The 10,663-nt window shown below is 45.9% G+C and overlaps 1 protein-coding gene across 4 annotated transcripts in view; it reads left to right on the top strand.

The window, feature by feature from the left end:
• Magi2 (membrane associated guanylate kinase, WW and PDZ domain containing 2) overlaps nucleotides 1-10,663 on the top strand; it is a 1,451,928-nt gene that overhangs the window by 656,230 nt on the left and 785,035 nt on the right. Inside the window, exon 1 of one of the 4 annotated variants that reach the window (XM_023724305.1) lies at nucleotides 784-1,018. The exons of the other annotated variants lie outside the window; for them this stretch is intronic. The gene's annotated coding sequence lies outside the window, so the exon portion shown is untranslated. Of the gene's footprint in view, nucleotides 1-783; nucleotides 1,019-10,663 lie in introns of those variants that run through there. 4 annotated transcript variants of the gene reach the window in all.

Raw genomic sequence — 10,663 nt, 5'->3', positions numbered from 1 at the left:
GCTGCATGTGTCACATTTGGTTTCTGTATGAACACAGAGACACTGGAGCCCAGACGGGATAAGCCATTTGCCCAAGAGCCAAAACTTCCTCATGATTGGATTTAGTTCCACAATAGGAAACTACTGCTTTATGTCCACACTACCTGCTCTGGTGTCTGTTACTTTTCTTCCTTTCATGCTATTATTATTATCATGTATAATGATCCTTAACTTTGGCACAGGTTAACTAGATGTCAAAGAAAAGGCCAATTAGCAAAAGTGCGCAAACAGTAAAAATAACTGATGCTTTGACCCTTGGAAGAAACAGAAACAGCGAAGGGTCCCAGTTTAAAAGAATTGTTCAGCTGGATGATTGTGAAGGGAGGCAGCCTTGTTATTAACACAGAAAAGTTTAATTACATTTCATTATCCTATACTAGCTTCTCTTAATTGCTAAAGGGGGACTATGAAAGCAAAAACAAAAATGCTTAATCTCCAGGAGCAGATCTTCCCGGCTGCTTTGTAATGTAAATGCGCCTGTGTGTGTATTAAAATCCACACTCCGTCCCCCTCAGGCTCTCCGCTCTAAGGGAGGGGTCACCTGACTTCACCTAGAGCCGCCCCTCCCTCCCCGAGGGAGCCCCGAGCGAGAGCCGCGCGTGGGGCGCAGGTTCTCAGGCCGAGGTGTAGATGACCCCGCGTCCACGGGAGAGCGCGGCTGCGGGTGGGGGTGGGGGCGGGGCGGAGGAGCAGACGGCGAGGCAGAGCCGGAGCCCGAGAAGTGCTGCAGGCTTCGTGGTGGAGAGGAGGGAAAACAAAAGACCTCCGCGGCAGTTTGGCGTGGCTGTGTCTGCCTCCGGGAGGAGACTCCTAGGCATCCCACTGGAACCGCCGGAGCTCCGCGAGGCCACTTGGATGGGGAGAAATTACCCTGGGGACGCCCGAGCTGGATCGGTACAGGTGGTTTGAGGAGAAGACCCTGGCCGGGGACCATGGAGAGGCGGCCGAGGACGCTCTGCGGCTCTGAACGGAGCGCTAGGTCAGTAAGCTCGGTGTCTCGGTGCAGCCTGTGTGTTCTATTTATAGCCCCCACCCGCTCCGCTCCCCAACCCCGGGGGAGGCAGGCAGTGCCATATTCCCCAGATGTGAGCCCGAACTTGCACTTCGTGGACCGAACGCCTCTCCCGGGCTGGCTGGGCTTTTGTTCCACGGAGCCAGAGGGCTGGAGCGCAGAGCCAGGGGGATGTAGCCCTCAGAGTCTCCGATTGTCAGGTGGCTGTTGGAGAATAGTTGGTATTTTGCTCCACCGGGCTGCAAACGCCTGAGGAGGGGCCGGTGAGATGTAAACAGCAAATATCTGCTGACTTGGGTGTTTTCTGCAGTGCCAGGACCATTCCCAGGTAGCCCACGGCATCCGCCTCGTCTTAATTTCCCACGTAATTGAGTTCAAATAGAATAAGTTTGAAATGGCATCCGTTCACAAAGGCAAACCCCAGGTATTCCTCCATCGGAGCGCAGTTCGCCTCCCTTTGGAACCAAGGCTTAAAAAAATGCATCTTAGTGGGACCTGGTTTGGTGAAAGAATACAATGTGTCATAATTGAATTAGATTCAAAGCTCTTATTTTAATGAGTGAGTGCAGATGTGTGTAAATCAAACACATCATTCCTCCTGCTTCTTGCTGTGCAGATAGAGTGTCTTTTGTTCCAGCCAGTGTATTTTCCTGTGTTTTTACAAAGGAAGCGTTGCTCAGCGCTGTCCCTGATAGCTGGAGGCTCGGCTGCCCACTTGCCATTGTGCCTTGGTCGGAACCTGCTGGATTCGGAAGTAAACTGCCCAGAGCTATTAGCAAGAAGCTGCAGGAGGAAGCGAAGGGGGAGAGCAGCCTTGTGCTTTCCTCTTTTTGGACTCAGAAGTGTCTGATTCACAGCATCCTCAGAGGAAAGGGGAAGAGGGAGCATTTAGTTTCAAATAGGATGCAGATCTGTGCCATGTGATTGTCAAAGCCTCTACCAAGAGATGCCCAGATGAGGGAGGAAGGTCTGGGAGAGGCTGTTCTGGCAGGGCGGCTGGCTGTGTCCCTTTGGACCAGGTGAAGATGCGCCCTGGGAGCACATGAGACTCAGAGCTGACATTTTCTCGTGAACCTCGTGAAAAATGGCTCCAGATCTGCTCTGTCCTGAGGAGCTGCTCTTCAGGCTCTGGCGCCTCGCTCAGCACTGTGGTTGCACTGAGCCCCAGCTTTTCCAACAGGGGCGGCTGACGTGCGGCTCTTTTCAGTTTGCCTGCCTTTTCGGATCTCAGCTTGGGGGTGGGGGGAGTGGATGGTAACGGTTTTACTTCAAATCCAAACTACCCAGGGCAAAGCCAGCCACAGATAACTGCCTGGCAATCACAGGTTTCCATTTTTAAAAGGGGAGATTAGATCTCCTGAGAGATGGTAGGAAACACTTCCTGTTGTTCTAAGTGGGCTGGGAAACAGTCCCTCTAAGGAAAGACCCACACCTGTGTGGCACTTTGCCTTTGGACTTTAGACCTTGAAAGCGGCAGGTCCAAACCCAGGGACACTCACTGGCCATGCGTCCCCGAAGACACCATGCTGCCGTTTTCAGTCTCATTGTCTGTTCTGAATTGTGATCTATTGTGTGATGAAGAGATGTCCCGGCGCTGGCTTGCAGGGAGGGAAAGCATTCCGTGCTGGACACCACATGGGCTCATTAAGGAACCCTGTGCTGGCCCGCAAGTGGAGGGCCACGCCGACTCGGCTCTTCTCAGGGCTCTGTAAATCTCCAGCCAGCTGAGCCAGGGTGCTGTTTAGCAAAGGATCCTGTGCTTGAGGCTCTGGTTAAGAGCGTGTGCCATTGGGGTCGTGCAGAATCGACCGTTCTGTGACCCAGCACTGGGAGATTATAGTGTGTGTGTAGGGCGGGCTCCCGGGAAGGGGCTAGGATCTTCATGTTTTGGGCTAGAGGTACACCTTGAGGGATGATCCGTGAGCAAAAGCAACAAGCAAAATATGCACCAGTGCATGCATTGCCCAGAAAGAACAATTATTCATATTGTATTGTATTTCCTAAGTATAGAGATCAGAAAGAGCCTCAGCACTTCCTCCAAAATGGCATGAAGTCATCTCGGAGAAAGACAAGCAAGACTGGGGTGCAATCATCTCAGCAGCAGCATGAGCACAACTCCCTAAGTGCCTTGGATGCTGCCCACTGTCTCCACAGAGCAGTAGCATCCCGCTAGAGCTTTACATCTTGAACACCTGTCCTTAGGGTGAGAGTTAGAGTGCCAATGTTCTTGGAGCCTGTTTGGAACAATTTTGATAGAACTATGAGCTTACACAGGCCCTGAGGTTCACCTCTTTAGTAAAACGGAAGTGGAACCTGAACACCGCATGTAGAGCTGACCACTGATTTTCTGCATAGACAGTTTAACTGTGGCACTTGATGTGTGTGCGGGAAATGGATGCAGTTAGAGTAGAACACTGAGCTAAACTATAGACTCTCCGAGCTCCGAAGAGGGTCAGCAGGGTAACTTCCGTATTGTGTATGGCTGCAGGGGAGATAATTCTTTTACCCTGAGAAATTTCAGGGCTGAGTGGGGAGAGGAGCGTGCTTGTAAAGCTGTGGGCACGGTGTGCCTGTTGTTTCAGAAGAGGTGGTCCTTGTACCTAGAACAGAAAATGTGAAATGCCGAAGAGTCATAAATCCTAGGAACTTCACGCCAATCATTTTTTACATCTTCATTAATTTTTGTTCGTTGTACGGGGGATCCAGCCCAGAGCTCCACGTGTAACAGGAAAGCATTCTGTCACGGAGCCCCCATCATGCATTCTGTTCTAAAAGCTACAAAATAGCTAAAAGGTAGAATCAATGCAGAGAGCAGCAGCCACCCAGGCACAGGCAATGTTGGCTCCTTTTTTGTTTGTTGGCTTGTCTATTGGGGATTGAACCCGTGGCACTGAGTGTGTGAGGCGTGAGCTCTGCCCTGAGCTGCACTCCTATCCCTTGGCATGAATTCTTAAAAAAGGCTAAAACTCCATGTTGATATGAATGTCCATATTCTTATGGTCCTGTAACTGTGAATCTGATAAATAGAAAATTTCCTATGAGTAAAATTAGTTATTCATAAAATGTCTGTGGAAAAGTTGAGATAAAACAAGTTTCAGACAAAGATAGTTTACTCCAGGCTAGTTGGTCTTGAAATATTTTTAAGCACAAAGCTAAAAACTTTCTGAGAACACCTTGAGTAGCAATGGCCTGCTTTCTGATGTCCATTTTCTCCAGTACATGTAGGACTTTATGACTATGGACTTTATTTTCAATTGATAAATCCTTATTAGCTGGGAACATGACATTAAATAAGTGGAGACATGATAAAAGGCAGAGCTTAAAATACTTCAATTTTGTTTCATTTTCGGGCACATTTTCTCTCCGTGTCTCTCCTGTCTCCCAATCTCACTCAGACCTCATCTGCTTTCTTTGGACAGAACACATTTTTAGTATAACTGAAAAAATGCAAGCACTTTGCTATTTTGACTACATTAGATGGTGTCCTTAGAACCTTACTGTGATGTGAATTATTAGTCTGGATATCAGAGGTTAAAGCACACCCCTCATTTGCAGTACATAGGTAATGGGTACAGTAGTGAACCTGTAGCCCAGGGGCTCTCCTCCCAAGGACAGCTCTTTGTCCCATCAACATATTTGCCTAAATCAGTGCATCCTTCTCTTCTCTCCTGTATATCACCTACATATCTGCCCAGGCACTCCCAGCTCCATCAAATCCATCGATGGTGATACTGATATAAAATGTCCATTCAAGGTGTCTGAACATTTATTTTCACCCTGTGGGAGAAGGCAATCAGAAAAAGTTTCTTTTTTAATTTGAAACCACAAGGAAGCCAGACCCTGGAGCGCTTTTAAGGCTTCATCTGGGGGCTGGCTGGGGGGAGAGGCATGCCTTTCACTGACAGTTCCCAGGTTAGGAGGTTTCTGGATGGACAGGGTCTCACCTGAGATTTCAGGCCAGCGGCTCAGCCTGTTCACCTTCCATTCTCCCTGAGACTGTGATGGAAAGGATCCTACACTGAAGGGGACATTGCTCTGCTGTGCGGTCCCTGCTGACACACACTGGTCGCACAGGCAGCTCAGGTGTTCCTCAGCTGGAGTTGTACAACTCCCTCCTCCAGGTGCAGGGATGCTGCAGCAAATGGTGACATTCACCAGTGTCCAGACCTCCCTGAGCACCGCCCATTGAGGTGCACCCAGCCCAAGGGAAAGGCATGGGGGGAGAGGCGGCTCTGGTCTGCAGCACAGTAGGGACTGCTCTGGGTTTATTCATCCAGAAGACCAGGAAGATCAAAAGCCAGACTAAGGAACTGCTGGCCATGTGTTGACGAATTTCCTTTTTCTTTATGGAGACAGAAACCTTGAACTGAGGGATCCTTGGGCTCAGTCTCCCCACTAGGTGAGACCTGGGGCACAGCCACCAAGCACAGTGACAGATTCCTGATCCTCAGTGCCAGCGACTTCAAGAAGAGCCTTTCTTAGAGACCATAGCAAGCTTCTGTTTGTTCCACCCCAGGGCCTTAGCATATCGGGAGCCTCCCCTAGGATACTGCCCCATCCTCTTGGTGCTCAGGCTTGTAATGGCTCCATGGAATATTCTTAGAGATCATTACACTTTCCTTCTTTACACTTAACAGGCATATTTTTTCTCCCTCTGGTAATACTGGTGCTTGAACCCAGGGCCTTCCCCGAGTTACAACACCAGCATATCTTTAGTTTTAATTTTGAGATAGGGTCTTTTCTGAGTTGCCCAGGCTGGTCTTGAACTGTTTATCTTCCTGCATCAGCCTCCCAGAGTGCTGGGATTAGAGGTAAGCACCTCCATGACCAGTCAGGTATACTTCTTAATATTTAATTTTATATCATGGTTATAATTTGACTAATATCTCTATCAAAAAACAGAACCTTCTAGAGTCAGGTTCCAATTTTATTTTGCTCACAACAATATCTCCAGAACCTCAGATCTTGTCAACCTACATGTATGTTGGGTGCTCACTAAACAGGTGCTGAGTGAGTGACTGAGGGAAACACTGAGTTCAAGGCATGGACAAAGCAGAACGCCACAGCATAACTGGCCTTGGTCCAACACATGGCAGAGTCTCTTCTTTGAGTTGCCTCTTCTGAGAACCTGAGATGCTAGCATCTCCTTTTCTGGCATTTTCCCTCTAAGGAAAATGGAGTGTCAGCTCTTATGGTGTTTCAAAGTAGCACTTTGCTTTGTATATCAAAGTTCTCTTAGGCTCAGTTTTAAACCAAGCTGTGGTCTGTCTTTCGCGCTCCATTCCTTCTACCTAAAGCACTGTTTTTTCTAACCTTCTGCTCTTGCCATCCTTGGTTCTCTCCCTTCAGCAGCTCATCGGTCTCCTCTGACTGGTTAGCCAATAGGTTGTGAACCCAGGAAGCTCCTCTACACGTGTCAGCTCTCCGGGCAGGATTTGCATTTTGAATGAACCTGGCAGGTTGTGATTGACACTCTGCAGTTACTCCCAGGAGTCTTAAAACTGAGCGTAGTGTAGGCGAGCTGCCTTTTCAATTGCGGAGCCAAGGCTTCTAAGCAACTATTGAGAGTTGCTCTTTGAATGTGGTCCTTAGATGCCTCGGACAGTAGAGATTTTATGAGCCCTACAGGGCAGAAGGAAGGATCTATGGAAGAGGTGGGACTTCAGGCAGACTGCCAGCATGAAGCACGTCTGAATTATCAGGGACAAAGAAGATCTGTTTGGCCATTTTGGACAAAAGACATGAATAAAATGATATATGGAGCTGATCAGAAGGTGTGCAAAAGCCCAGTAATAGGATTCTACTCATGTTTATCTACCTAAATATACAAAGTGAAAAAAAAAAAAAACAACTCACCATTCATAAATTCATTCTGATGTCATTCATTTAGTTATGACCTTGAGACCCTGAATAAGGACTCTTGGTGTCTATATTCCTGGAGCCTGGAGTTTACTTGCCATTGTGCCTTGAAGAACGCACTGTATTTCAGCATTTCCAGCTAATCTGGAGGAAGTTTTCTGTCCGAGGTGCTTTTAAATATTCTTTTAGAAATATTGATCACTTTAGTTGAGGTTTATTGAAAGTGCTCACCATAGCTCTCTTGTGGTTCATGTTCGACGAATACATCACCCTCTTACTGATGGATAGTAGAGGGCTCATTTCATTGCTGTCAGCCTAGCACCTTGTTGAAACCTTAAATCCACAGCATGGCAAGAAATGGAGGAAGCACTCTTTTCCTCAGCGCTTTCAGGGAGCCCTAACCACAGTGCTAGAACTACGTTCCTGACGCCGCCTCCAAGCCTCCTGTGTCGTCCTTATCAGCTCAGTGGTTTTCTGTCCAACAGCCTGAAAAGGAAGAATGGTTAAGAAGCCAGGAAATAACTAGTTTCTACACTCAAGAAAACATGGAGGGAACTGAAATTAAGTGATTTCCTAAACAGAGCAAGTCACCTACAGCTAGCCTTTTCGTAAGATATTGATGTTAACTCTTTCTATGTCAGTGGCTGAACTGTAGGTTAGTTGCAGTTGTTGCATTCTGTGATAATTCATTGGGCTTGTGCTTTGGACTGCCTTTGTAACTGAGGAAGTGTGGTCTCTTTGGGGTGTGGTCTCTTTGGGGTGTGGTCTCTTTGAGTAAGTCAGGGCTCTACTTGTTGAGAAAATGCAGTCCCTTCTAGGAAGCTTCGCCAGTGATGATGCTGTAACCTGTGCCCCGGAGAACTTTACAGCCTGGTTGTGTAGGTGCTCTCACCACTACAAAAGAAAAAGAAAGTGAATATCATCCCTTTACGATATCAAAAAAAAGCCCCTTCCACATACTTGTTTGCATGACTCTTAAGTCACTTGGAAAAAAAAAAAGAAATTTTTCTATTTGTTTTTTTTTTTCCAAAAAAAAAAAAAAAAATGAATAGACGCATGGATTGACCCATTGTATATGAAATCCTGCTTCCTGTGGATCCCCAGGTTACACGAACTCATCTCATTGACCGCAGAAGCCTTCATATGGTGCGGTTCATGCTAGTTCCTTGCCTATTGTATTGTGCTACTTTGGAAATCACAAATCTTTCTCTTATGATTGGCTCATTAGAGTTTAAGAAAAATATTTTCTAGTTCTGCTTAGCTAAGTCAGGGTCAAAAACATTGATATTGAACTCTTATTATGCCTATTCACAATTGATGTCCCCCAAACCTGAAAGAACACAAGTAACTATAACTGGTGACTGGTAGGCCTTTGAAGGAGTTCTTAGTTGTCCACTTCCCAGGCATCTCTGGAATTCTCCTTATATAGGGCTCCCTGATTCAAAGTCTACCAAAGGAGAAACTCATCTCTGTGGATTATATCAAACTATCTTTTGTTATCTGAGTTATATGAGTCTGTGCCCTATTTCTCACTTTCTGGATTGTTCTCACCCACATGAATGCTGGTTATAGATACAGGGCTCCAGTGGAGGTTTCCTTGATCAGTACTGCTAACAATTCCCTAGTAATACTAGGGAAAGTCAGTTGTTCCCTACACACCTGTCCTCATGTACACAGACCGCATCTTCCATTCTGCATCCTATTTAGGGTTCAGTTTCTCCCACTGAACTCTCAGAGCAGTGCCTTCTGTTTTACTCTCCTATATATGCAGATTACTTGTGGATATGACCCATCATTCATGCCTACTTCAGTGATTGGTGACTCAAAGCAGCTGGTCCTTGTTCACATCAAGAAAGGAGGACTGTACCATGAATTATGATTAAATGGTACAGTCCACATATGTTTTTGTCTGTGCTCTTTGCAATCTAACTTTTTCTAAAACTCCAAATAAACATTAAGAATGCTACAAATGAGTTCAATTTTTCTCTAAGAAACTACAAAGTTTTGCAGTCAGATGTGAGGAATGTAAGATAGAAAGTGAGCTAAATAAGTTAGTACAAGAAAAATTAACCTTGGATAAGATCCATATATCATGTTACTCCTTGTCTAAAACCATGCGCATCTTCTGTGTTGATGGTCACTAGTGCTCTGTCACTATAGCACGAGGACTCAAAGGAGGGATGTTTGGTTTTGTTTGCGTCTCTCTGTTCTTGTTGGAGTCCACAGCCAAGCAGCGTCAGCACTGCTCCGAGAGGGTTAAGAGTAGAATCTCAGGCCCCACCCAACCTACGGGACGAGAAATGTGTGATTCATTAAGACCCCTAAATGGCTCAGGTCTTCCCTAATGCCTGAGAACTTACTGATGAAGTTTTGATCTGTCGTGTAGTCTGCAGTGTGATGAATAACTTGTGGTCCTATTGCAAATTTGGATTTTTTTTTCAAGCTATAGAATAAAAAGGAACTTTGCCTTCAAGCCTTCCGTCTCCTGGAAAAGAGATAAAAATGTAATTTACCAGAAGCCCAAGTCCTTCTTCTCAAGCCAACTTCTGTTAGTACACTGGCTAGCGGTGAAATACAGTGGGGGAACTAGCAAGGAACTGGCTGCCGATTTGATTGACCAAATAAAGTTGGGTGATTTCCTAGGCTTTCTAACTTCCCTTCTCCTAGTCTGTAAAATACTTGATGGTAGTGTTGTTCTGAGATTCCAGATAAGAAGGAGAAATTCCTGTGGCATGCAGTATGCATGGCGTATGAGTGCTCAGTAAGTCAGCAGAAACTCTGGCTAACATTCTTACGCCATTCCTCGTCACTGCTTGGGTCAAGCTGAGATATAATTTCTTCCAATGCAGTCTCCTAGGAGGTTACCACAGTTAGCTTTCAGAAATGAATATTCATAGTCCCATTGGCTTGACTTCCTCTGACTTGAATGCAAGAGGACAAGCCAGAGAATGCTATGAGCTTCTGGCACATACATGCTTGAAGAGTGGAGTGAGATCCTAATGGAGGTACAAATCATACAAAAGAGGGCGCTTCCTCCTCATATGATTTTCCTACATCCACTAAAGCAAATTTAGGCCACTTCATAGTATGACTCTGTAGTTAGCATCAGAACCTGCTAGGAAAAGAGAGGGGTTACCTCACTACCTACCCTGAAGCTAAGAAGGACTTTAGCATGGATACATGAGAATAAGAATCTAATTGCTCATGTATGGAATCTAAAAAAGTGGCATTAGAAAAGCAGAGAGCTGGATGGTGGTTAGGAGAAATTGGAGTGGCTTGCAGAGTTAGTGAGACTGTAATCGTAATTGGAAGTACAAATCTCAAAAACTAAATGGTTAATGTTTATGGTAACAGTGGTTAATAATAATATATTTATCCTTGAAAAATAGTATAAAGAGAGTGGATATTATGTATTCTGGCCACAAAAAAATGGGGGATGCATTGTTAGCTAGTTCTATTTGATTAGTCTACAGTGTAGAAGCACTTCCAAACACCATCTTGCCCAACAGAATCAAAGCAAGGTATTATCTGCTAATTTAAAATAATTAAGGGGGGTGCTGGGGAGATAGCTCAGTAGAATAAGCACTTGCCTGGCAAGTGCAAGGGCCTGAGTTCAATCCCCGGTTCTGAAAAAAAAAAAAAATTAAGGGGCCAGCCAAATAGCTCAGCAGATTAAAGTGCCTGCAAGTAGGCACAAGGGCCATGTTTTCAATCCCCAGGCTTGTCATGCTGGCTCCACTCCCAGGGCCTGCT

This window comes from Octodon degus, unplaced genomic scaffold, assembly GCF_000260255.1.
Source record: "Octodon degus isolate 3935 unplaced genomic scaffold, OctDeg1.0 scaffold00108, whole genome shotgun sequence".
NCBI classification, from domain to species: domain Eukaryota; kingdom Metazoa; phylum Chordata; class Mammalia; order Rodentia; family Octodontidae; genus Octodon; species Octodon degus.
This window is presented reverse-complemented; position numbering and strand designations above follow the sequence as displayed.